Below are 27,629 nucleotides of genomic sequence, written 5' to 3'. Positions count from 1 at the left end.
TTGCAAACTATTATTTTACAGTTGTAGAAACACAAGCACAGAAAGATTACATAATTTGTTCAAAGTCACTATGTAATGGGACATGGTCAGGATTTCAACCCAAGAATCTCTGACTCCATGGTATGGCACCTTCCTACTATACCATGTAGGTTAGAGAGCGCAGGCATAGAATGTGGTGGGTAAAAAAGGAAGACCACCTCATTTGCAGGAGGCACCCCTGGTAGGTCCTGTCTAGGAACAAAACGACAAGAACCATGAAATCTGAACATGCTGAATCTTTTAGCTTCTCCCACTCCTCACCTCTCATTCTTTCTCTGTTCCAAAAACAGAGACACAGGATTTCAAATGGCCCATACAGACCATCAACTTCAGTGTATACACTTTACAGTAGAGAAAACTGAACCCAGAGAAGGAGGTGGCTTCCCAGTTGTGGGAGCAGAGTCTAGATTAAATCCAGAGCTCCTGACTCAAGGAAGGTTTCTTCCACGTTGCCAGCACTCCCTGCTATAGCAGCACCATCCTGCATCTTCCCTCACCTGGAGTAGGAAGCTCATCTAAGCCAGGGCAATAAGTTACAAAGAGAACAAGGGAGTTGGCAAAAATTCAACAGATTCCAGGGGTGTGGGTGGCCAATTCTGAACTATTCAGAGCATAAAGCATAGTCTTTTTAGCTTGAAATCATCATCCACTTTGGCACCCACAGTGACCCAATTCTCTAGATAATTGCCGGTGCCCTATTTTGTTCTCACCCAGCCTAAGGCCACACATAAAAAGCCTTCCCTGGGTAGATCGTAATTAATCACTCTTCCCTCTACAATCCCACAGCATGTTTTTTGGAATTACATCATTCTATTCTACATAATGGCTTTTCCCCTTGTGCTTCCCTCTTCTAATTTAGATTATAATCGCCTTGAGGGCAGAGCTCTTTTGTAGATAATATATCCATAAGAGGCAGGTGGTTTAGCATAGCACTTGGGAGTTCAGGTTAGGGGGTGGACCGACTTGGATGGAAGTGGTGGCTTTATCATTCACAGGGCTTGTGACCTTGGGCAAGTGATTTTTACTTCCTTGCAACGGTTTCCTCATCTGTAAAAAGGCTATAATAATGTTATTTTTCTACCAGAGTGGTTATGAGAATCAAGCAAGATAATGCAAAGAAGCATTTTAGCATGTTGTCTGCCACATGACAAATGATAGACAAAAGTCAGATAAAATTATGGTTATTATGACTCCCTATTCCCAGCAATGCGTATTGGACATCGCCTGACACATGGAGGGTACTCAGCTCATTCTGGCTGAGCTTCCAAAGCTTGAGGAGAGATCCTTGATGTTACAGCATGTGGAGATATATGCTTTTGGGGTCAGGAGAGCAAACTGTAGAACCTGTGAAAGCTGTTAAAATATTCACAGTGGTGGAATTCAGTTTTCTAGCACAAAAAGTTTCTCCCTATGGTCATGTCTCCATGGCATGCCTTCAGAGGGAAATGCTTTAAAAGTGCAGAAGGTGTTCTCTTTGGAGTTATTTTAAGAACAAAATGCTTGTTTCAAAAGGAAAATTTATTATTTTGTCAGCAAAATACTTGACTGCTAAGATGTCCAACGCTTTTAAGACCCATGCAAACAGTTCTACCATGGAGAGTTACCCCACTTCTAGGAAAAGGAAAACTTGGGAAATACATGAAAATACTTTAGCTGTCATTGTGCTAAAAATATTACAAGGTTTAAAGAGTGGTTTCTACAATTTTGCTTTGTTTTTTTTTTTTACAATCTAATACAAAGATCACATAAAGAAAACTAGGGATTTATATAGGTTTCTCAATTTTTTACCCTGTCTCATTTACTCATTAAAAGCAAATCTTACAATCAGGATTTATTTGACACAAAATTGTATCACTAAAAACATAGGGAGGAGAGGATCTCAAAATAAATGATGTTCGTTTATAAGGTAAATACACTTCCTTTTATGACCTTATGTATTTACTGCATCACACACCAGTGAACACTTTGTCAAGGGCCAGTGTTGGTTTCTAGTCTGGACTACTGTTTGCAAACTGCTGACTTACAAAATGATAACAGCCTCCTAACAATGGGTGAATCTACAGGATGTCAAACAGCAACTCTCAGGTGAACCATTCAGTCAGTGGGTCTGGTGTTAACCATACAGTGCCAAACATCTGGTGATCTGAAGACATCTGGGGCTTTCCTATCATGTAGACCAAACATGATTCAGGTAATTGACAAAATTTTTCACTTCCCAACCAGATGTCTTACTCGTATAAAAATGAAGCCCAACTTGTACTTTCATGTGCAAATAGGCTAGACATAAATTCACCCCTGGAGGGCAGGATTAATTGCTTATCCTCAATGAATGCTAAATTACATATTATTTCTTCTTCTATTTCCAACTATTTTACCTTTGAAGAAAGTTTTCTGCTATTGTTTTGAAAAGCATACATTTCATCTTAGAAATGATGTGGTTTCTTCCTCATTTTTTTTTTTTTTTTTTTTTTTTTGTTTTTTGTTGTTGTTAAAGAGGCAGTGTGCTACAATGAAAAGAGTGTGATCTTAGAAGTCAGGATAATCTGAGTTCTAATTCCATGCACCTACTTCCCCAAACTTTAAGGGCCTTGGAAAAAAGGCACTTAAAATCCCTGAATTCAGTTTCTTTGCAGATACATATCATAAAAACCATCTATAAGAGGCACTGTGAAGATTTGAGATCGTTTATTCCTATAGTATGTATTGGGTGCTTGCTCTGTGCCTGGTACTGAGAGACCATGGAGAACCACAGCGTCTGCCTGTCCTCCAGGGGTTCTGTCAGTAACAAAAAAAACCTCATGCTTCACAATGGAATGACAAACGTACCATAAAACTAAGGTGATATCTTTACTCAGGATTTTAAATAAAATTATGAGCAACTCCAAATGTTGCTGATCCTTAAATGTGAATATCAAGTTTGTAAAAGGAAGGATGTGTCTGAAACCTTTCCTCTTCCTTAAATCTACTTTCAAGTATACCCTGGAATTTGCTCTGATCATGTTTGTTTAAAGAATTCATGTGGTTATCAATGACCTTCCACCTTCTATGCCGTTGTCCTGACAACCAAGCATTTACTAGACAGAATATGGAAAACAGACAACAATGTGTCTCTTCAGTCAGGGTGGGTAGGCAAAAATTCAACAGTACAGAGAAAATCAAATGACTAGGGTCTTTGTGTTTGAAATCCTTAAAGGGAAATACAAATAAACATATACACACACACACACACACACACACACACACACACACACACATACATGAATAAAACAGAGTAAAGACTTTACAGAGAATTTAACTGGGCAAGGAGAAGTTGCTATGCAAGACTCACTTGTACTTTAATAGCAGCTATGTTTCAAGAGCCATGTCACAGGTAATGTTGTACATAAGGAAGAAGGGCTAAGTCTGTTGTTACTGTTGTTCAGTTACCCTAATAAGACGTTAGGTTCTTTTCCTAGCTTATGTTTCACCAAAGCCAGAAATATCTCAAACATATGAAGAAACGGAATATGACTATGTTCTTAAACTTTTTTTTTCAAGAACCAAAACTTTTTTTTTCCAAATGAAATCTTTTATAGCACTCTGGTACAGCAGTCTCCCCTTATCTGCAGTTTCGCTTTCCATGGTTTCAATTTCCCATGGTCAACTCTAGTACAAAAATATTAAATGGAAAATTCCAGAAATAAACAACTCATGAGTTTTAAATTGCACACCATTCTGAATAGTGTGATGAATTCTCACGTTGTCCAGCTTGGTCCCACCTGGGATGTGAATCATCCCTTTGTCCAGCAAATCCATGCTGTATGCACTACCTCCCTGTTGTCCACTTAGGAACCCTCTCAGTTATCAGATCAAAAAAAAACATAGTATACATAGGGTTCAGTACTACCTGTGTTGTTAGGCATCCACGGGGGGTCTTGGAAGGTATTTTCCATGAATAAGGCGGAACTACTATACATAATTATTCTCTGGTTCAAGCAAAGAATAATTATATTATTTATTATATCTAATAATTATATTATCAGGTGCTCTGGCACCTGAGGGACATCCAGATTTAGGGGGGCTGAGAAATAGAGATCCCAATCTAAATGTTAACCTATAGTGAGAGACTATCCATCCCGGAAGCATGAAAGAGGGGAGGGATGGTAATTTGGAACTGTAAAATAGAGCTCCTTGAGGCTTCTACTACAGTACAAAAGCAGAAGAAGCAGAAAAGTGTCCACTTTTAACCACACAGACAGTGACCTCACTCCTGAGTGAAGGAGGACACTGGCACTTGCAGTCCCAGGGGGAGGAGTGGAATTTGCCAAGTTGGCATTTAACCAAAATGCTGGAGTAAAATCCCTGAAGCCCTCACTCATGTTGACATGGAAATCTAGCAGAGAAAGATTCAAAACATGATGCCATAACTTAATGACACTTAAAGTTCTATCTAGGTCACCCAGTTGGCGGGGGAGGGGGATCATACACATATTGGGAAAAATGCTCAACTGCTAGGATGGAAGCTTTAAGCTTTGTAAATCAAAGAAAATCGAATTTCTCTTTTTTTTTTAAGTCTCATTCTTTGGACACAGGATCTGGGAGAATGATCAGGCCTTGGGCACAACGAAAAAGGAAGACTGGCTTGAAGCCCAGAGTGTTGCCAGCCTTCCTGTCCTCTTACTGTGGCCACAAGAAGAGTTCCCAGAGGAAGCACTCATGGCAGATGGAGCTGGTCGTGGTCTCAAACAGGCTATGGGCCTTGCTCTGGGTGGAGAAACAGTTGAACTATGCAGGGCCCCACCTTTTGGAGCTGTTTCGATGGACAGCCTTTGGGAATGGCACCACCCCTGGAAGCTGATCAAGGGTGGATATCCATGAGGCCATTCCACTAGGTCCTAGTTTGTATGGTGAGGATTGACTTTGTTTTAGAGCAAAAACAGAGATCATGAAGCTCTTATGCTCTGTGGTTTTTCTTCAATTGACAAAGATAATAAAACTTCATTATAGACAATTGCAACAATACAGATAGCAGAAAAAAAATTCCCCTTAATTTTTCTCTTCCCAGAGAAAACTACTAATATTAGAAAATATTAGAGAATATACTTTCAAAATACTAAGTACACACGTATTTAATCTTATGTAAAAGAGATTGTATAATTATGCAATTTTGTGGTCTCCTTTCTTAACTCAATGGTATTTCAGACACTTTTCCTCATCAATGAGGACACACATCCTTCTTCAAAATGTATAATATTCTGTAATTCTAATGTGCCACATTGTTTAATCAATCTCTTAGTAATGGACAGTTTGTTTCTAATTTAAAAACAAAGACTTAGAGAGGAGAAACTTGGTTCCAAAGGATTATTACAAGGAGGGAGGGGAATTATTACAATAGGGAGAATACAAGGTCTGCAGGAGTCTCAAGGGTTAGGCAAAAAGGGTTTTTCTTTCATAGAGAGAAGAAAACAAGACGAGAAGAAATGGGGTATGGGGAGATGGAATGACACTGATGTGCCTGGATAGTAGATCAGAGAATGTTTTACCCTGAGGCCAGCCTCCTTTTGGAGAGGGATCTATAAGGATTAATTATATGTGTCAACATGATTGGGCCACAGGGTGCCCAGATATTTGGTCAGACATTATTCTGGGCATTCCTATGAGGGTTTTTTTTTTTTAATAAATTTTAAGTTCTAGGGTACCTGTGCACAACGTGGAGGTTTGTTACATATGTATATATGTGCCATGTTGGTGTGCTGCACCCATTAACTCGTCATTTACATTAAGTATATGTCCTAATGCTATCCCTCCCCCCTACCCCCTCCCCACAATAGGACCCAGTGTGTGATGATCCCCTTCCTGTGTCCAAGTGATCTCATTGTTCAATTCCCACCTATGAGTGAGAACATGCGGTGTTTGGTTTTCTGTTCTTGCAATAGTTTGCTGAGAATGATGGTTTCCAGCTGCATCCATGTCCCTACAAAGGACACAAACTCATCCTTTTTTATGGCTGCAGAGTATTCCATGGTGTATATGTGCCACATTTTCTTAATCCAGTCTTAAAATGTCCACGGATAGACATTTGGGTTGATTCCAAGTCTTTGCTATTGTGAATAGTGCCGCAATAAACATATGTGTGCATGTGTCTTTATAGCAGCATGACTTATAATCCTTTGGGTATATCCTCAGTAATGGGATGGCTGGGTCAAATGGTATTTCTAGTTCTAGATCCTTGAGGAATCGCCACACTGTTTTTCACAATGGTTGAACTAGTTTACAGTCCCACCAACAGTGTAAAAGTGTTCCTATTTCTCCACATCCTCTCCAGCACCTGTTGTTTCCTGGTTTTTTAATGATTGCCATTCTAACTATCATTCTAACATTCCTATGAGGGTATTTTTATATGAGAGTAACATTTAATCTGAGACTGAGTAAAGCAGATCGTCCTCTCTAATGTGGGTGAGCTTCATCCAAACAATCATTTGAAGGCCAGAACAGAACAAAAAGATTGTCCCTCTCCTGAGTAAGACAGAATCCTTCCTGCCTGGCCTTCAAACTGGGGAACAGACTTTTTTCCTGCTTCTGGACTTGAAATATTATAGATAGATAGATAGGTAAGTAGGTAGGTAGGTAGATAGATAGATAGATAGATAGATAGATAGATAGATAGATAGATAGATAGATAGATATCTCTATCCTATTGGTTCTGTTTGTCTGGAGAACACTGCCTAATTGAGGACCTTTAAGAAGCGGCTGCATGCTGGCTCTGGCTGAGGGTAGGAGAAAATTCAGGACATGAGATAAGGTCGAAATCTTAACCAAAGTTTGGCTAACAAGCATTTTGTTCCAATTGATCAGCGGGGCCAAGCAGTTGAGCTACTCACTTATAAGGCACAGATGGGGAATGTGACAGGTCTATGTCTGGCCATGTCATAGGTGAACAAGGGATGCACACCCATGAGTCTTACCTACATCACATGGGGAAGGGCGGTTCTTTGTAGTAGGCCACATCCCGGAACACAAAGTATGAGGGTATTTCTCAATCTTCACTGTTTTCTGGGTGCACAGGGCAAAGGTAAAATTCAACATTGTAATTTCTTATGACCCCCATTTCAAATAATACTATCAAGAACATCTTTGAATATGCATTCTCGCCCATGTAGTGCCATGGCTTATTTAAGTAGTTTAAGAATGGCAACTCTGTTACCCCTCACTAATAGGGGTTGGGATAAATGTCCAATATCCTCCAGCCCAGTAGCTCACATCCTAAAGGTATTAAAAACCCAGGAAAAAGTATGAACACTTTTTTGTAGCCAGAAATATCAAATCTGAGACAATCTGAATCTCCTTCCTTAGATGGATGATTCCCAGGCTCCTTGGTCAGGCAGTGAGAGAGGGTAGAAGAAACCCAAGTATTGAATATAGGCACCCTCAGGTTCAATTCTGCTCCAATATTTACCAGCTGTTAGAAATTGGGTTATGTTCCTAATTTCTGTTTTTCCTCTCATCTAAGATGGGAAGAATAGCAGGTAAAAGAAATATTGTCAAAATGAATAAGATGATGAATATAAAAAGGCCCAGCACACTGCATGGCACTTAATTTCCATAAATATTTCTCCTTCCACATAGAGGAAGTTGCATAAAAAGCAAAAACTAGTATGAGGAAAGGGGACTAAGTTGTACTAAGTACTAACTTACCAACTGTGAACCAAGCATTGTACAATGTACTTTACAGCTCCAGTCTCATTTGAACTCATATTAGTCCTGTGATGGAGGGGAGGTCACCCCAAATTACAGGTAAAGAAACCAAAATGTAGGACGGATTTGTAACTTGTCTGAAGTTACACAAAACAAACGGCAGGATTTGAGTTTGGATCAATATGCTCCAGTTACAAAGCCCATTCACTTTCCATTGGCCAATGAATGTGACATGGATGTCTGCTGGTTCTACACTTTCCATATGGGAAAATGACAATATACCAAATGTTGTACTTGCAAATTCCATCAGTAAGATTCTACTTGGTAACCTCTAGGCTCACTCTCCAATAGAAGGTTGGTATTTCTTTCTCCCGGGCCTAGGGCTAATATCCCAGCCACAGACCAGCAGAGTACCCAGTGGATGCTCCAGGACCCCTGCTGTGTTTCTACCTCACATTTCTTCATAGGAATAATGAAGGCGCATGCAAAAGCTGCAGCAAAAGAGATACCAGCTCTAACAGGCCGAGATAATTCACAAAATGTACTCATACTGTAGCTGACTTCCACAGCTCAAAACAATCTCCTAAGCCAAAGACTAAAAGTAAAGGCAGATTTTTCACAAGGAAAATTCATTCCCTGAGGTAAGGGGAAAGGAAGAAGATGAAGACTGAAACTCCATTTACTAAATGTCTGGAAGGCAGCTGCTAGCATTGCCATGCTTCAGCAGAGGAAACAGAAGCTCAAGGCCTTGATAAGCGGTGAAGCTGGGAATTCCTACCAGCTGTCTGACTCCAAATCCCACTCCAACCTATCTCCTTTCCTATTTCATAATTAAAATGCTTGGTCAGAACCAAATAAAACCTCAAGGGCAAAGAAGGGAAGGGAGGGAGGAAGGGAGACAGGGGGAGACAGAGGGAGGGGGAGAAGGGAAGAAGTAGAGAGAGAAAGAGAGTGTGTGTGAGAGAGCACATAAGAACACATGCAAGCCAGAGCAGCAGTGACAGCAGCATTAGCACTGTGTCCTAACACTGCCCTGTGACTATTAGCTTGCTTTGTTCCTCATTTTCAGCTACTGCATTATGAGACTAGTGTCAGCAAAGTAGTCTCCCCAACTAGCAGCATGAACAGCACTTGGGAGCTTGTTAGAAATGCACATTCTCAGGCCCCACCCTAGACCTACTGAAGCAGAAACTGGTGTAGGGCCCAGCCATCCTCCCTCACCAGGTGATTTTGATGCACACCAAGGTATGAAGAGCCCTGCATTAAAGTCACCTAGGGAGCTTTAGAAAACAGCAATTCCTGGGCCCCATTCTTGACTTCTGGTCAATGGTTATAAAGTGGAACCCTAGGATTCTTATTTTTCAAAGCTCCCAGGTAATCCGGAGACATAAGCAGAAATAGGCACAGAATCCAAAGAAAATAAATGTTAACAATTAGAACATGTAAAGGCATTATGTACTGGATGTGTGAATTTTACAAGTACAATCTAAGATTAAACGATGGCCTCTCTTCTGAATTGAATGACTTTGGGCAAGCTACTCTCCAGCCTCCTTCTCCTCATTTGTCAAATAGTTAATAACGCATATTTTAGGGCTGTGAAAATTGAAAGATGATACTAAATTCTTGGTATAGTGTCTGGTACATAGTAAGCACTAAATAAATGAGGTCAATTTTTATTAATCTCCTAATAACAATAAAGAAAAGCTAACTCATGTAGAATTTCTGTTACACCAAGTGGCACAGGTTGGGGTGCAGGAGGGAGACCCCCCCAGCATCTGTAAAGCTTTCTTACTCCCTTGTGCCCTGTTGTGCATGAGAATATGCTCTTGCAGGGAAATGTGACATCCTCTAATTATGCTGCCTTGCAAAAAGCAGGTGCAAAAAAGGGCCTGGAAGACTGTGGATGGAAAAATGGGGCAGCAGTGTGAGAGTATTCTGAAACAATGCGAAGACAGAAATAGCAGCGCTGACAGAGTTGCAGGTACTAACAGGAAATCCACGCTTCCAGGGAGGGAGAGTCAACTGACATGGGGGAGAACTGTTCACTCTGTCTGGCCTTCTGTGTGCAGAAAGGAGACAGGTGAGAGTCAGAAGAACAGACTGGCAACAGAGGATGGAGGCCTACTGCAGGACAGAAATGAGCAATTCATACTGAAATCCAGATGAGGAGAATTGCATTCTACTTTTATTTTATTTTATTTTATTTTATTTTTTGAGACGGACTCTGGCTCTTGTCGCCCAGGCTGGAGTGCAGTGGCATGATCTCAGCTCACTGCAACCTCCGCCTCCTGAGTTCAAACTACTCTCCTGCTTCAGCCTCCTGAGTAGCTAGGATTACAGGCGCCTGCCACCACACCCCGCTAATTTTTGTATTCTTTAGTAGAGACAGGGTTTTGCCATGTTGGCCAGGCTGGTCTCAAATTCCTGACCTCAGCTGATCTGCCACCTCGGCCTCGCAATGTGCTGGGATTACAGGCATGAGCCACGATGGCGGGCCTCTGGCTGTTTTTTTAAGCGGTTATTTCCACTAAGGTGTGAAACCAGCATGCTTCAAGCATTTCTTTTCCTCTTCCTGCTTGAAATTTGTAAATATATTTTCCAAGGATGATGATGTGGGATGTTTGGGTCTACATACCTGTGTTCTGGCAGTTCTTTCTCTATGAAATACCCTTCTCTACTTTTCACAAGGCTAACCTCTTTACTCCTTCTGGAAGCAATTCAGGGGTCACCTACTCCACGAAGGCAATGCTGAATGCTTACCTGTTTGACACCCAGAGCTGTGGTAGTTAGGCCCCCCTCATTATTGCCATAACACCTCGCATATAATTATCACGTTGCCTTAAGTCGGTGTTTCCCAGAGGAGTTTAAAAAGATGTTAAAAGGTATTATTTGAAAGAAGCTATTCGTGCAAATAAATTTGGGAAATGTAAAGTTGAACAAAGTACACAGGTTTCTGTGATGTAACAATTGGGACTTTAATATGCTGGTGTGCACTGAGAATCTCTAAGGAAATATCAAACATGAATCCCCAACCTGACTTGATTGTGGACATTTTTTTCATCAATCCGGTAACCACATTTTATTTGTTTATTTGTTCATCTATTTTATTTTTTTTTTAACTTTTATTTTAGGCTCAGGGGTACATGTGCAGGCTTGTTACACAGGTAAACTGCATGTCACATTAGTTTGGCGTGCAGATTATTTCATCACCCAGGTGATAAGCATAGCACTCTACAGGTAGTTTTTCGATCCTCACCCTCTTCCCAACCTCCACCCTTAAGTAGGCCCTACTGTCTACTGTTCTCTCCTTTATGTTCATATATACTCGGTGTTTAGCTCCCACTTATCAGTGAGAATATGCAGTATATGGTTTTCTGTTCCTGCATTAGTTTACTTAGGATAATGGCCTCGAGCTCCATTCATGTTGCTGCAGAGGACAAGATCTTATTCTTTTTAATGGCTGTGTAGTATTCCAGGGTATATATGTGCCATACTTTCTTTATCCAGTCCACTGTTGATGGGCATCTAGGTTGATTTCATGTCTTTGCTATTTTGAATAGTGACACAAAAAATAAAAATACCTAGGAATACAGCTAACCAGGGAGGTGAAAGATCTCTATGAGAATTACAAAACACTGCTGAAAGAAATCAGAGATGACACAAATAAATGGAAAAACATTCCATGCTCATGGAAAGGAGGAATCAATATTATTAAAATGGCCCCACAGCCCAAAATAATTTACAGATTCAATGCTATTCCTATCAAACTATCAATGACATTTTTCACAGAATTAGAAAAAACGATTCTAAAATTCATATGGAACCAAAAAAGAGTCCAAATAGACAAAGCAATCCTAAGCACAAAGAACAAAGCTGGAGGCACCACATTACCTGACTTCAAACTATATTCCAAGGCTACAGTAACTAAAACAGCATGGTACTAGTACAATAACAGATACATAGATCCATGGAACAGAATAGAGAGCCCGGAAATAAAGCCACACACCTACAACAATCTGATCTTCAACAAAGTTGATACAAACAAGCAATAGGGAAAGATGCACCGCCCCCCCCCAACCAATTCAATAAATGGTGCTGGGATAACTGACTAGCCATATGCAGAAGATTGAAACTGGACCCCTTCCTTATATTCATATTTAAAAATCAACTCAAGATAGATTAAAGACTTAGATGTAAAACCTAAAACTATAAAAACCCTAGTAGAAAACCTAGGAAACACAATTAGGTACTATATACCTAATTGTATACCATACATAAAAAATCATATATAAAATCAGTACTCCATATATAAAAACCAATTCAAGATAGATTAAACACTTAGATATAAAACCTAAAACTATAAAAACCCTAGAAGAAAACCTAGGAAATACCATTCTAGACATAGGCTACGGCTAAGATTTCATGATGAAGATGTCAAAAGCAATTGCAACAAAAGCAAAAATCGACAGATAAAACTAAAAAGCTTCTGCACAGCAAAAGAAACTATCAACAGAGTAAACAGTCAACCTAAAGAATAGGAGAAAATATTTGCAAACTATGCATCCAACAAAGGACTAATATTCAGAATATTTGAGGAATTTAAGCAAATTAAACAAAAACCCCATTAAAAAAATGGGGAAATAACATGAACACTTTTCAAAAGAAGACATACAGCCAACAAACATATGAAAAAGTTCAGCATCAGTAATCATTAGAGAAATCCAAATCAAAATCACAATGAGATATCATCTCACATCAGTCAGAATGGCTATCATTAAAAAGTCAAAAGGTAACAGATACTGGTGAGGTTGTGGAGAAAAGGGAACGCCTATACACTAGTGGTGGGAATGTAAATTCATTCAGCCATTGTGGAAAGCAGTTTGGTGATTCCTCAAAGAACTTAAGAGAACTTCTTTCTCAAAGAACCATTTTACCCAGCAATCCCATTAGTAGGTATATACCCGAAGGAATATAAATTGTTCTACCAGAAAGAATTTTTGTTTCCTAAAAATAGCCTCTAGTACCCCAAAGGGTACACTGTGGAATATGCTGCTATATTTTCCTGGCACTCTCTGCTCTTTCTTCCTCACCAGACCATAATTTCCTTGTGGGCAACGATATTACATATTGCACTTCTGGTATCTACAACCTACCATCTGCTATACAGTAGATACAAAGTGAGAGCCAAGAGAATGTTAAAAAGTAAAATCATCATTTCCCTTTGAAACCCATCTAGTGGCTTTCTGTACATCTAGGAAAGCTTTGGCTGCTTTATTCCAAGGCTCACAAGGTTCTACATTTTTTAAACATCTTACCCCATCACTTGTCCTTCCCTTTCCTCAGTACCTTCTGCTAAATTGGTCTTTTCTATCTCCTCAAACATGCCAACCTTATTCCCAGCCCTGGGCCTCTGCTCCTGCTGTTGCTTCTGCCAGGAACACTCCTGCCCACTTGTTCACACTGCTTAGGCCATCTCCACATCGAGGTCACAACTCTGAAGTCTCCTCCTTGGAGAAGCCTTCCCTATCGACATTTCAGCCAGCATTTTATTTCCATCATAACAATTAGCCATATTTGCATTTGTCTTGTTTATGTGTGTACTTGCTTACTGTCTGGTATCTCCATCTCACATGGTAATGTGATGTAACCTTACTGTCTTGCTTATTGCTACCTTCAAGAGTGCTGGAATGAAAAAGGTGTTTTAACGCTGGCTAATGAAAGAATGAATCGAATTGATCTACGTATCACAGCAGATACAAACCCTGCCTTCCTCCCAGAACTGAATCAAACCCTCGGCTGCCAATGACTAGATCTGTGACCAGGGCAAGTGATTTAGCCTCAAAAAGGCTCACCTTAGCTGTAAAATAAGAAATAACAGATTTAACTTTTAAGCAACACATTGAATACATTAATTAGTCTCTATCTCCCCTGAGAAGAGAATGAAATAAACGTAAGCTGGAATTATTTTCCATTGTTTTCAAATATTTTTTAATTGTGGTAAAATACATGTAAGATAACATTTACTATCTTAACTGCTTTTATGCATACAGTTCAGTTGTATTAAGTACATTCACACGTCATGAAACCATTACAACCACCCATTTCTAGAACACTTTTCATCTTGTAAAACTGAAACTCTATATCCATTAAACACTTACTTCTCCTTTCCCCTTCCCCCAAATCCCTGGTAACCATCATTCTACTTTCTATCTCTATGAATCTGACTACTCTATGCACCCCATATAAAAAGGATCATACAGTATTGGTCCTTTTGTGACTGCCTTATTTCATTTAACATAGTATCTTCAAGACTCATCCATGCTACAGTATGTGTCATAATACCCTTCCTTTTTAATGCTGAATCGTATTCTGTTATGTGTATGTATCACATTTTCTTTATCAGTTCTGCCACTAATGAACACCTGGTTTGCTTCCACATTTTAGCTATTGTGAATGATGCTTCTATTAAGATGGGTGAACAAACATGTATTTGAGTCCTTGCTTTCCATTCTTTTGGGTATATGCCCAGAAATGAAGTGCTGGATCATATGGTAATACTATTTTTAATTTTTTGAGGAACTACCACCATGTTTTACAGCAACCACACCATTTTACATTCCCACCAACACTGCACAAGGTTTCCAATTTCTCCACATCTTCACCAACACTTACTTTCTGTTTTTTTGTTTTTTGTTTTTTCTGTACTAGTAGCCATCCTAATGAGTATGACATGAAAGAGGTATTTTTTAAAAATATACAAACCCATGAAGACAAAAATATGACAAAAAATAATAGCAACAACATCATGAAAGTTAGAAAGTAAAAAGATAAATGGTAACCAATTTAGCAATTTGAAGCAATCTGAAGCCTTAATTGATTGTGACGAAAGCTAAAAAGAAACCCAATTTGCCTTATAGAACCCCAAAGTGCTTAGGATATTGGTGGCAGATGATATCTCTAGAAGTGAGAGGAAAGAGGGGCTCAAAATAGGAAACCTGGCTGAAAGCCTATTTAATAAAAAGGCAGACTCAGTACTGACTTGATACTGCTGTGACCATCCCTTTTGTCAACTTGGCAAAAGACTCAAGAGTTATTCCCTGGAAAGGGAAAAACAGAAGGCATCTGGATAGTGGATAATAGGCAGCTGAAAGTAAAAAAGTTAAAGTGAAAAACGAGGATTTGGTGAAAGTTTTCATAATGTCTACTGGAGTCACCTAACCTCTTTCCTATGCTAGCCCCTTGAACTCCAGCAGCCAGACTTTATCCCTACAATTAGATATTGAAAAATTGAAAGTTTTGTTCTGGGGATGTTAATTAAACTAACAGAAAAAATCCAAAAATACTGGCAGAGGATTCCCCTACTAAACAAGCCATCCAGATCACCGTACAAGTACAAACCACTGTTGATAAGCTTTACGCATGTATGGAGTCTCCAGTCAGCTTTTTAGTATCCCATTCCCAAGCATGAAACAGACAGCCAAGGATCACCTTATCATCTGAAGAGAGTCCCTAATATGAAAGACAGAAACCCAAATAAGCAAACAGATTTAAAAGTTAATGGAAATTTGAAGAAAATGAAGGAAACAGACTACTGAGAGAGATGCAAGCTCTCTTGATGGACATGTTACAGTGGGGTACGAGACAATTAAGTACATAAATAAAAGAACAATAGTTATTATCAAAATGATAGGAACAGAAGTGAAAGGTAATCTGATAACTGGCTCTCAAACAATTGAGACTTGAGATATTAGCTTTATCACCCAAAATATATTGTCATTTTTCTTACAGAACTCCAGAGCCAGAAGGATGATATCTCAACAAATGATGTCGCCCAATTCCTTGACTCCAATAACAACAACAAGCAAGTGTCTATTATAACTTTACAAGACGGAAAGTACATACAGAAAAATTTTGAAATTTTAAGAGTTAAATCTTATAGTCCTATATGAAAGAACGGATCAGCAAATTCTAATATTCATATCTTATTGGGCTCTCTTTCCTGTATTTTTCTCACATGCCACTCCTTTAAAATAGGTATCTATGTATGTGTCAAGAACCTTTGAATAAGCCAGAGCAACTAGGCAAGAAAAAAAAAAAATAAAGGACAGCCAAACTGGAAAGAAGGAAGTCAAATTATCCCTGTTTGTAGATGACATGGTCTTATATATAGAAAAACCTAAACATTCTACCAAAAAAGCTCTCAGAATTGATCAACAAATTTAGTAAATTTGCAGGATACAAAATCAACATGAAAAATCAGTAGCATTTTTATACATGAACAACAAACTAGATGAAAAACAAAGCAAGAAGGCAATCCCATTTACAATAGCTACAAAAATAATTAAATACAATAATGTAACCAAGGTAGTAAAGATCTCTACAAGGAAAACCACAAAATACTAATGAGAGAAACTAAAGAGGATAAAAATAAATGGAAAGACATTCCATGCTCCTGCATCAGAATATTATTATTAAAATGACCATATCACCCAAAGCAACCTGCAGACTCAATGTAATCCCTATCAAAATACCAATGACATTCTTCACAGAAATAGAAAAAAATCTTAAAATTTTTATGGAACCACAAATAACCCATTGCCAAAGCAATATTAAGCAAAAGAAAGAAAGAAAGAAAGCTGGAGGCATCACATTTCTAGACTTCAAAGTATATTACAAAGCTTTAGTAACCAAAACAGTAATAGCACAGTATTAGCATAAAAACAGACACACAGACCAATGGAAAAGAACAGAGAACACATACTTTAATCCACCTATCTACAGTCAACTGATTTTTGACAAAATCACCAACAGCATTCACTGGGCTTTGAAAGGATAGTCTCTTCAATAAATGGTGCTAGGAAAACTGGGTATCTATGTGCAGAAGAATGAAGTTAGACCCCCACCTCTTACTCCATGCAAAAAACAACTCAAAATGGAACAAAGACCTAAATACAAGACCTGCAACTATAAAACTACTAGAAGAAAACATAGGGGAAATGCCTCAGGATATTGGTCAGGGAAAAGATTTTATGAGTAAGACCTAAAAAACACAGGCAACAAAAGAAAAAAATTTAAAAAAGGGAATGATGTCAAAGAAAAAAATCAACACAGCAAAAATTCAACCTACAGAATGGGAGAAAATACTTGCAAACTATTCATTGGTCAAGGGATTAACATCCAGAATACACAGAGAATTCAACCATTGCTACAGGAAAAAAACAACCAACCTGATTTAAATATTGGCAAATGGTGATTCATGCCTATAATCCCAGAGACTTAGAAGGCTGACACTGGAGGATCGCTTGAGGCCAGGAGTTTGAGACCTGCCTTGGCAATATAGCAAGACTCTGTTTCAAAAAAAAAAATTTTGTTTTTAATTAGGTGGGTATGGTGGTGTGCATCTGCAGTCTCGGCTATGTGGGAAGATCACTTGAGCCCAGGAGTTCAAGGCTGCAGTGAGCTATGACTGTGCCACTGCACTACAGTCTAGGCAACAGGGTGAAATCCCATCTCCTAAAAATAAAAATAAATTTTAAAAGCAAATGATCTGAACAGATATTTCTCAAAAGAAGACATAGAAATGGACAACAAACATATGAAAAAATGTTCAATATCACTAATCATCAGGAAAATGCAAATCAAAACCATAATGAGATATCATCTTATCCCATTTAGGATAGTGATTAACAAAATAAGACAAAAAAAAACATGCTGGTGAAGATGCAGAGAAAAAGACTCTTTTATACTATTGGTAGGAATGTAAACTAGAAGAGTCACTATGGGGAACAGTATGGAGGTTCCTCAAAAAACTACAAACATAACTAATACATGATCCACCAATCCCACTACTGGGGCATTTATCCAAAGGAAACAAAATCAGTATACTAAAGACATATCTGTACTCCCATTTACTGCAGCACTATTCACAATAGCCAAGACATAAATCAGCCTAGGTGTCCAACAATAGATGAATGAACAAAGAAAATGTGATATACATACACAATGGAATACCATTTAGACATAAAAAAGAACAAAATCCTGTCATTTGTAGCAATATGGATGGAAACGGAGAACATTATATTAAGTGAAATAAGCTAGGAACAGAAAGTTAAACACTGCATGTTCTTACCCATATGTTGAAGCTAAAATATGTTGATTTCATAGAAGTAAAAAGTAGAGGATATTAGAGGCAGAGAATGGTAGAGGGAAGAGGGGAAGAGGGAGAGATTTATTAAAGAATACAAAATTACAGCTAGATGAGAGGAATAACTTCTAGTATTCTATACCACTTTAGGATAACTATAGTTGACAATAATATATCCTTTCAAATAGCTAGGAGGATATTGAATGTTTCTAGCACAAAGAAATGATAAATGTTTGAGATAGTGGACATGCTAATTTCACTGACCTGATCATTATACATTACATGTACTGAGACATCACTATGTACCCCATAAATATATATAATTAATTATAAGTCAATTAAAAATAAAAAATTATTTTAAAAAACACCTCCAAATATTCTTAGCCTTTTAAGTATCTAGACCATTCACAAAAGAAGATGTATATGAATAACATATAAGGAAAAAGTTCAGCCTCACTAAGAGTTAACAAGATAGAAATTAAAACAGAAAGAACATGCTATTTTCTGTTGCTTTATAATCTTATGGACTATTGGAAATGCAATTTGGTATAATCTTTCTGGAAAGAAACTTGACAATATATACCAAGAGCCTTAAAAATATTTATACCTTTTGACTTGGTAAATCCGTTACTGGAATCCACACTAAGGAATAACATAAAATGCTGACAAGGTATGTATACAAATACAACAAAACAGAAGAACTCAGAAAAAATTTAAATGATACAAGGAAAGTGTTGTTTTAAAATTGTTACACAGTAAATTAAAAGTTGTATATTTGAAGAGTTTTAATGACATGCATATAAATTATTTCAATTGTGTAATGATACATATATAGTATGAATATATTAACAGTATAAATTTTATTATATATACATATAATATATATTATAAATACATAATATGTATTTTTTATATATACACACACACATCTACACATACATTAGAAAGACAGAAAATATACAAAAATTTAGCCATCTCTTGGAGGTAAATGCTGGATGAAATATTTTTCTGTATTTTCCAAGTTTTTTACACTAAATATGCATTAAGTATCACCTGAAATAAAAATCTATTTTAAAGAGTTTATATTTTTTACCTAGTAATTCTATTTCTGCCAGTCTGTCATGCAGAAAATAAAAAGGTTCCCTGAAATATTTTTGTGTATTTGTACCATAATATTTACATACTTGAGAAAAAAAGGTAAACATTTAAGTGTTCAACTTTAACAGAAGGTTTAAAAACATCATTAGATCATTCAATAAAATATTATGGTGTTATTAAAATTATGCTTCTAAAAAATCATGAAAAAATGAAAATATGAATATGCAATAATGTCACCTTAAAACTGCAGACTACAAAGTGGCACATAAGGCATGGTTTCAACTGTGTTAAAATGGCACAAAAAAAGGCAAAGTGAACTAAAACTGTTTTGGGCTACTGTATCAGAGTGCTGAGATTGTTTTTCTGCTTCATTCACTTTCTGGTTTTTCTTTAGTTGTATTTACTTTTAGATGCTTTTGAAGATAAAAGAAAAAATTAAAACGAAGATAATGCTTTTGTTACCAGGATTGTGAAAGAGCCTCAGTTAGTCAGGCTGGGGAGGAGCCTTGGGGCAAGGGAGACGGGGTGGGAGTGGGAGTGGTGAGAAGAGCATTTAGAGGTGGGGAAGCTTAAGGAGGTGATAATGAGTTAAGGTGGTCCAGAGCTCCTCAGGCACCCCAAAGAGATCAAGTATCTCTGGATAATCATCAGTTTCAGGGGTTTCTGTATCAGAGAAGCACCAGCCCAGGCAGGTTTTAGCTCCACCCTAAGCTTAACTGAGTGCTTCAGCAACTACAGATCTTAATGCTGAGTAACTGAGAAAGAAGTTGCGTGGATCTCCCTGAAGGCCGGTGAGTAGAAAACCACAACAATGTCTAGGGCAGAATTGCTTGGAAAGACTGTGTGCCAGGTACCATGCAGGTGCTGGGCCACAGCAGGTAATGAGATGGACATGGCCCCTGCCTTCATGGAATGTATAATCTGGCAGGAACATATAACCCATAATTACAAACAATCCATGAAAAATTCAAATGTGATAAGTGTTATAATAGGAAGTGAAGATCTGTGGTTTGCAGGGATAGACACACAAAGTCAACTGTGCATAGGTTTCAGGAAGCAAATAAAGGAGATGCAGAGAGAAATTAAACAATATAAATAATGCAAGTGATTCATTTCACCATCCTACACAGGGAGCTCAACCCCAGACTGGAGTGTAAATCAGCTCTTTTCTGGGTTGGCTTCAGTGTCTATTTTCTTTTCGTGTGAGTATCTCCTTTTGCTACATCTGACCCTAATACATCCACTGTGTACAGTTCTATATACACTGAAAAACCTCAGGGGTGTGTCACTCACAACATGAGGGTCTATGTACACGACACTCCTTGGATGTATAACCTATAGCTTGGCTACATGTGACCTAGATTTTTTTTCATACAACCTAGACTTTAAAATAGGACAGCTATCTCGAACAGGGAAAAAAGAAATACTGGAATTAATGTGTTAGACTTAGTGGAGATAGCTTATCGGTTTCCACTGTGGAGATAGTTCCCTCAGGGATTTTCAAGGATCCTCTTGGCTGATTCACTGTTGACAGTATGCACTGACTTTGGAGCCATATCCTCCATTTTGATGGGATTTCACCACACAGTAGAGCAAATAAGTGGGATGTGGTCTACTTAGGAGAGCCTCCATATAGGTCATTTTCTTCTGAGACCAGGAGGATAAGAAGGTAGCCAGGATGAAAGGCTGGCAAAGCATCCCAAGTCAACAGGTAGGTACCTGTGTGTAGGTACCAAGGCAGGGGAGCACACAGTGTGTTCCAGGAACTAGCCCTGGGGCAGAGAAAGCCAGAAGGGGTAAGAGTCTAACTTCCCATCACCTCCCCACATCTTACCAACTACAAGACTCCTTCATTTACTGGCACAACCAACACGAACCAAAGCACTTACTATGTGTCCCTGAATCCTTTAGATGCAAAGCTTCCCTCTTCTTTTGATTCACAACATTTATTTCTGCCTGCTCACAGGGCACTTAACGTGCATTGTCACTTCGGTTCTAGGGATATCCACTGGTTGCCAGCCACATATCAAGCACCAAGAGCTCTCCAGGATGTAGTGACATTGTGGTTCTGCACTTCCCTTGCTGCTCCTTGGTTTTCTTGGGTGTTCAGGCCTTGTCTCCTTGACTAATGCATGGTCTCCCTCTGGGTGGGCTGTCATTCACACATCTGTGTGTCTGGCATAGTGCCAGGCTCAGAATGGATAATAAACAATGGTGAGGTATTGTCCCACACCTCTTATTACTGTTAAGTCTGAGGCACAGGGGCTCTAAGTGATGTGCCAGAGGCCAACTCACATAATTAGCAACAAGGCTAGGAGACAGGTCTCCTACATGGGGAAAAGTTGGAGTTTAGGACCAGCTTTACTTGTTTTTAGAATGTTGTCAAGTCACTTCATCACAGTGATTTAGAAAAAGTTCAAGAGATAGACTGAAGGTTTTAACTCCTGGCTTGGCTGTGTGATCTTGGGCAAGTTACTTAACCTCTCTGTGACTGTTTGATCATCTGTAAATGGGGGTAAGTCTCTTAGAAGACTGTTGAATGAGTTATGTGAGCTATTACAAATAAAGATCTTAGAACAGTTCCTAGCACATAGTAGGTGCTCAATAATGATAGCTAAACTTACTACCTTAACTGTTGTTTTCCCAAACCTTATGAGTCACCATTTTTATAAGTTATGATTAAGTATAGCTACAAATGTACGAAATAGTGACTTTTAATAAAGCAAAACAACAACAACAAAAACAAATTTCCTACACATATAAACAAAGTCCAGAGGTAGTGAATCCAAGGCTGGTACAGAAGTTCCACGAAAGCTCACTGTTCTGCCATCCTTGGAGTACAGCACCTGTCCCCCTTATCCAAAATCAATGCTACAATTCCAGCCAACCTACCTGACTTAGACCCAGGGGAGGGAAAGAGGATGGCCACTGCCTGGTCTCTGTAAAGGAGCCTTCTCAGGAATCCTGCAGGACACATCTGCTTACACCTCATTGGCCAACACTTAGGTGAACATGTGTAGCTGTAAAGGGAGCTGGGAAATGTAGTCTATAACGAAAGATCCTGATGTATCCCTAACAGCCTAAGTTTTGTTAATAAAAGGGATGACAGTGTAGATTAGATGGGCATTCAGCATTCTCTGAACTACTGGTAACATACCACTAGCTAGTGAGAAAGTTCAGAAGTTGATTCCAGCTTATCCTATTTTATCAAAGCTTTGGGACTGATAACAAATCAAAGGACATTTTCCAAGCACATTTTCTCAAGATCTAAAATCCTGCCTCCTCTACTTTAATTATTTTGAAAGCACATCCCCCCATATGGGTGTGACTCACTCTAAATTACTGAAGAATTGATTTTTTAAAAAGGTGTTTGCTGGCCAAGACTTTTGAACCATTTTAAAGAGCTGGAAAAATAATAAAACCACCTTTTCTTTTGAAGAATAGAATCATGGTTTTTAGAAAAGAGAGAGAAAAAAACTGAATGCTAAAATTAATGTGTCTGCATATTCCTTAGTGACGGATAACCTATCGTTTATAAGTCTCTGACTTACAAAGAAAGATAAAAGCCCATACTCTCATCACTATCGTGGTGAATTTTATTTGAAAACACGTATTATTTACTTCACATTAATTATGGATTATCAATAATCTGAGTACCTTTTATTACCAAATCTTTTAAAATAATGCAAGTGAGAGTGACTCTTCATGGAGGCATTATTTACTGATGCATTTTTCCAATCACAAGGATATATAATGAGGCTCATAAAAAAGTCATGTCTGTGATTGAAAGTCCCTTTCAAATAAACATTACAGTCCTAAACAAATGCACTTTTAACACCCTGGCAAGCTTACCGGATTTCTACTGCATCACAGAGACAGTCCACAAGAAGGTATTCCTTTAAGGCCCATGGAAAGAAGATGATGGAGCAGGTGGACCATAATAGAAAAGGCAGCAGGGAGACAGATGATATAAGGGAGAATGCAGAAGACATATCGGATCTGGCCCTATTCAGTGAGATGAGTCAGAAAACCAGGAAGCCAAATGAGTCAGCACCATCTCTATGAAAAATGCATGGATTCAAATGACTGGAGATCTAATTTACTGGTAAAAAGCATGAGATTTTGGAGTCAGGCCTGCTTTTGAATTCCTGTTCCTCCATCAAATAACCATGAGACTTTGGGACAGTTATCTACCCTCTGTGAGCTTCAATTTCCGTATCTGTAAAAGGAAGATAATTAATGGTACCTGTACCTCATTGGTTACTGGGGAAGTTCACCTGCTAATTTATGTAAAATGTTTGGCGACAGTCCCTGGCACATAATGCATACTCAACAAATGATAACCATTATCAGTACACTATTTCCTTTCTCTATTTTTTTAGAGTAGACATCTTCCCTTCAAGAGTCCTGTTTCCTTCATCTTTTATTTTTTTTCAAAAAGCCAAACTGTTAGGATGCGAGTAGAGATGACAATCTGAATTCATCTCCCTAGGATTTCTCATTTCATTGAAGTTGGAATAACAGTGAGGAAATTGCTTTAGACAAGGGTTTCTGCTTTTGCTGTTGATTTAAACTGCCACTATATGCTAAAAATGAAAATGCAAATTTTGGACAAAGCTAAGGTTTCATCTAGGGCAGGAAGGTAATGCCTAGGTTGGTAAAAATTAAATGAAAACACCACTTACTGACCTACCCCAATAAAGAAATAAGTCAAAAAGCTAAGAACAGAATCAAACTAGATACAGAGAATAGACAATTTATGACTTAAGACCACAGTAGAAAATAGGCCTTAGGAAAAGTTTGAAGTCACCATCACAAATCCTACAGAAGTATTTTATTCTCATAGGTCTTAGCACTTCCCTTTTAGTAATAACAATAAATTAATTATGTGTTTTCTCCTTAGTTGATAGGCATCTCACAGGCAGGGGCCAAATATCTTCACATGCGGTATCTCCAGTATGTAGCACAATATCTGCAAAGGGTATACTCAGTCAATATTAGTCTGGCGAATGAGTTAATAAACACATGGAGGAGTGCTTTTCATCAGCATTTTCCTCCATTCATGTCGAGAATTTTCCTGGCTAACCACCGAACTTGGCCAAAGTAGTAGGAAAGTCACTCCGTGAAGAAGTAGTATTTTTGGCCACACATCAATGAAGTTAGGCAGGTCGCTGACCCTCCAGGATGTAACAGCTGGAAGACACTGAGAGATCATCTACTCCAGTGGATCTCAAAGTATGGCTGGGGATCACCACTTGGGAACTTATTGGAAATGCCAGTTCCTAATCGCTCCCGAGAATTTCCGACTCAGAAACTCTAAGCAGGCCCAGGAATTAGTGTTTTAAGAATTCCCCCAGGTGGTTCTGATACATGCTCTGGTTTGAGAATCACTGAATTCAATCCTCCTCAGTTCATAGAGGAGAAAACGGAGGCCCCAAACGGAAATGTCAGTTAAGTTTGTTTTTTGAAAATCAACTTTTGTAATAACTAGATTTTAAAAGTGCCAAATTTACCACCTCTTAGCTTTGTGATGTTATTTCACCTCTCTGAGCTTCAGTTTCCTCACCTATAAAATGAGAAGAACGATAACACTTCATAGTAGTTATAATAATCAAGTGATACTACATATAAAAGACACAGAATATGGTGTTTATATATACATACACACAGACACACACACACATACAGAGACACATGTATAAATCTATAATTCTCCGTGGGAAATACAGTCAAGATTCTTATAGCCAAAACTGTTTATATATATATATATGCAGCTCTCTTAAATAAGTGGTCATTTTTGCTGAGGCAAACACTTGCTTGAAAGTGAAAACATTTGTCCATGATTCATATAATTGTGCTTGAGGTTAGAGTGTGCTACCATGAAGGCTACAGGCTTCATTTTAGATTTGTGTCTGGCAAGCCTGAGCCCACAGGAGGTTCTAAACATCAGGCTGGTTTTTGAAATAATTCCAGGGTGACCTAAGCCATTAAAAGAGGACTCAGCTGGTGATAAAACGATCTTGGTAAACATGATCATCAACTTGACAAACACATTTGTTTGGAGATGTATAACCCTTAGTCTGTACCCCTATAAACTGAATTTTCAGAATAGTTTAGTATACCCAAGAGAACACAGATCTTGATCACCATCTGGTTGTTAGAGTCCCTGTCTTCCTGTACTTGCATAGCTGGGTTGATGATGGCATGGGGAAATAAATCAGTTACACTGGTCAAAAAGTAGTCAGCAAAGTCCTGAACTAGTATTCACAACCTCAGGAAACAGGATTCTATAAATCTGACTTGCTTTTCATATCAGTTTTTATAAGATACTCTGTGAAATAGATCCAAATACATACACATTCCCATGGGCAAACACGTGTTTCTTCATACACACAGGGGTAAGATAAAGTGGGGCAGTGTACCCCTTAGAAAGTCTCTGTCTTACCAAGTCAGAAATCTGTTCAGTTCATTCGCTTACTTAGACCGCTGGCCTTGCAAATACAATACCTAAAATATTGACATTGTACAATGGTGTGTCTCAGCTAAACTGCTGATGGGTCGGGCATCATGAAAACAGAACCTGCAGAAATCGGTACCTAGAGACTTCCATGTTGATAGCTAAAGAGTCAACAGAACCCTGAGGTTAAATAGATGATTCATTTTTACAAAACAGATTTCTTAGTTTTCATGATTTTTAGAAATATGCCCTTTTACTCCCCTCTTGGTTCCCACATGTCATAGTTCTGATGAGAAGAGTATTTGCTGAGGAATAGGGATGTGCATTCAGGAAGAGAGAAAGCACTCTGCACAGGGCCACAAAAGACCACTGGGAGGAGATGAGACCCAGGTTGGATGGGACTCCAGCTCAGCCACAAATTAATGGTTCTAATTATTTAATATTCCTGGGCCTTAGTTATCTTACTTATAACACAGAGTTAATGCTCCCTAACGTTTCTTTCTAAGTACTAACATTCTAAAATTTTTAAAAATTTAAAGAACTCTATAGGGGAAACAAAAGGCAAATTAGACCATATTCAATTTGGATCACATCATTTCCTTGTTTAAAATGTTTTAACAGTTCCCTGATGCCTAATGCAATAGTTTCTAAACATTTTGACTGTGCATGTCACTAAGAAAAAAGTCTTCAGATGGACTCCCAACATGGCTATTTATTACTTATAAACTGTATATAATATACTACTGAACTTATAAATTATATGTATGCATGTCAAGAAGCATACCTAAAAATAGAATTTAAATAAAATGAAATAAAAATGAAGATAAATAAAAATACCAACATTTCTCTCCATACACAGTAGACCACCTTGCTTGACATCACCTGGCGTGTAAGACCTCATTTAGAGGTTAACACATGGGGTGAAGTTTAAGTTCCTCAGCTGGAATAGAAGAAGGGCATTATGATTTTTTGGTCCCTGCCTACTTCTCTGTTTCCTCCCTCCCTATTCCCTGCCTCAAACTCAGTGTTCCAGCACCTTCTTCCTACACCATATTGCTCAGCACTGAACTGTATTCATGCTGTCACTTCTGTCAGCATCCCCTTCACTCAACTCTTTATCTGAAAAAAACCTCCTCATTGAAGGTGGCACTCCAGGTTGCTTACCTAGTGCCCTTCCTCCTCTTCTTTTTAAATAACACAACTCTCATTTTATTGGAAGCTGAAATGTGACTGGCAAAAAAAATGGATCTTTTCCCAGATTCCCATGCAGGTAGTGGTATGTAATACAGTTCTGGCCATTGACATGTAGGCATAAGAGACTGAGTGAGGTTTCAGAGTTAACACTGGAACAGAAGCAAAGTCCATACTTTTGCCCTTTATCCTTATCCTTCTTCCTGGAACATGGATTTGATACTGGAAGCAAAACAAGACCATGAGAGCAGGTCTTGTGGTGAGAAGGGTGTCATGTGCAGAAAAACGAAAGATGTCCACTGAGGTCAGAGATCAATGGAAACAGTGGTGCCAGAAGGAGGGGAGACCATAATAGGGTTTTTGATTTTTGCCCTAAAAGCATTGGGAAGACTTGGGAAGGTTTATGCTGGGAGGTCACAGGATTAGATTAGATTTTCATTATAAAAAAGTTCATGCTGGCTGTAGTGTTCAGGATGGATTGAAAAAGGCAAGTCTCCATTCAACGACAAGTGTTAGAAGCCTGTTGAACAATCCAGGTGTGAGATTATGGGAACGCATGCTTGTTAGCACTTTGAGGTGGAAAGAGTTCATGAATTATAGAGGTATTTGAAGCATAAGACTGACAGCACTTGGTAACTGATTAGATACAGCATATAGAAGAAGGTGGTGTCAAGGACTTGTAGAACAGACTATTGCTATTCATTAAGATTCCTAAAACAAAAGAACAACCCTTTCCTTTGTGCTTACAACCAGATGCTGAGTGCTGCTGGAGAAAATCACACCACAGTGCAGATTTATAATAAATTCATGACGACCCCTAACAGAGTTCTGTGTACCATTTGATATCCTCCAAGTCTTCTCTAATCATCTTTTCCCCATCCTCTGTACTTCTATTTTAAACCTTTTCCACATTCTGACTCTCTCACTTGGCTACCACCCTGTCAGAAGATCATCTCACTTTTTACTTCACAAAGAAAACAGAAGCCACATGAAGGGAAATCCCTTAACTTCCCCCTTCCGAGTGCA

The 27,629-nt window shown here is 38.5% G+C and overlaps 1 protein-coding gene across 21 annotated transcripts in view; it reads right to left on the bottom strand.

Annotated features, from left to right (window-relative positions):
• FGGY (FGGY carbohydrate kinase domain containing) overlaps positions 1-27,629 on the bottom strand; it is a 444,024-nt gene that overhangs the window by 239,066 nt on the left and 177,329 nt on the right. Inside the window, exon 1 of one of the 21 annotated variants that reach the window (XM_009209558.4) lies at positions 22,808-23,632. The exons of the other annotated variants lie outside the window; for them this stretch is intronic. The gene's annotated coding sequence lies outside the window, so the exon portion shown is untranslated. Of the gene's footprint in view, positions 1-22,807; positions 23,633-27,629 lie in introns of those variants that run through there. 21 annotated transcript variants of the gene reach the window in all.

Source organism: Papio anubis, chromosome 1, assembly GCF_008728515.1.
Source record: "Papio anubis isolate 15944 chromosome 1, Panubis1.0, whole genome shotgun sequence".
Taxonomy (NCBI): domain Eukaryota; kingdom Metazoa; phylum Chordata; class Mammalia; order Primates; family Cercopithecidae; genus Papio; species Papio anubis.
Note: the sequence above shows the minus strand (reverse complement) of the source record. Positions and strands in the feature narration are given on the sequence as shown.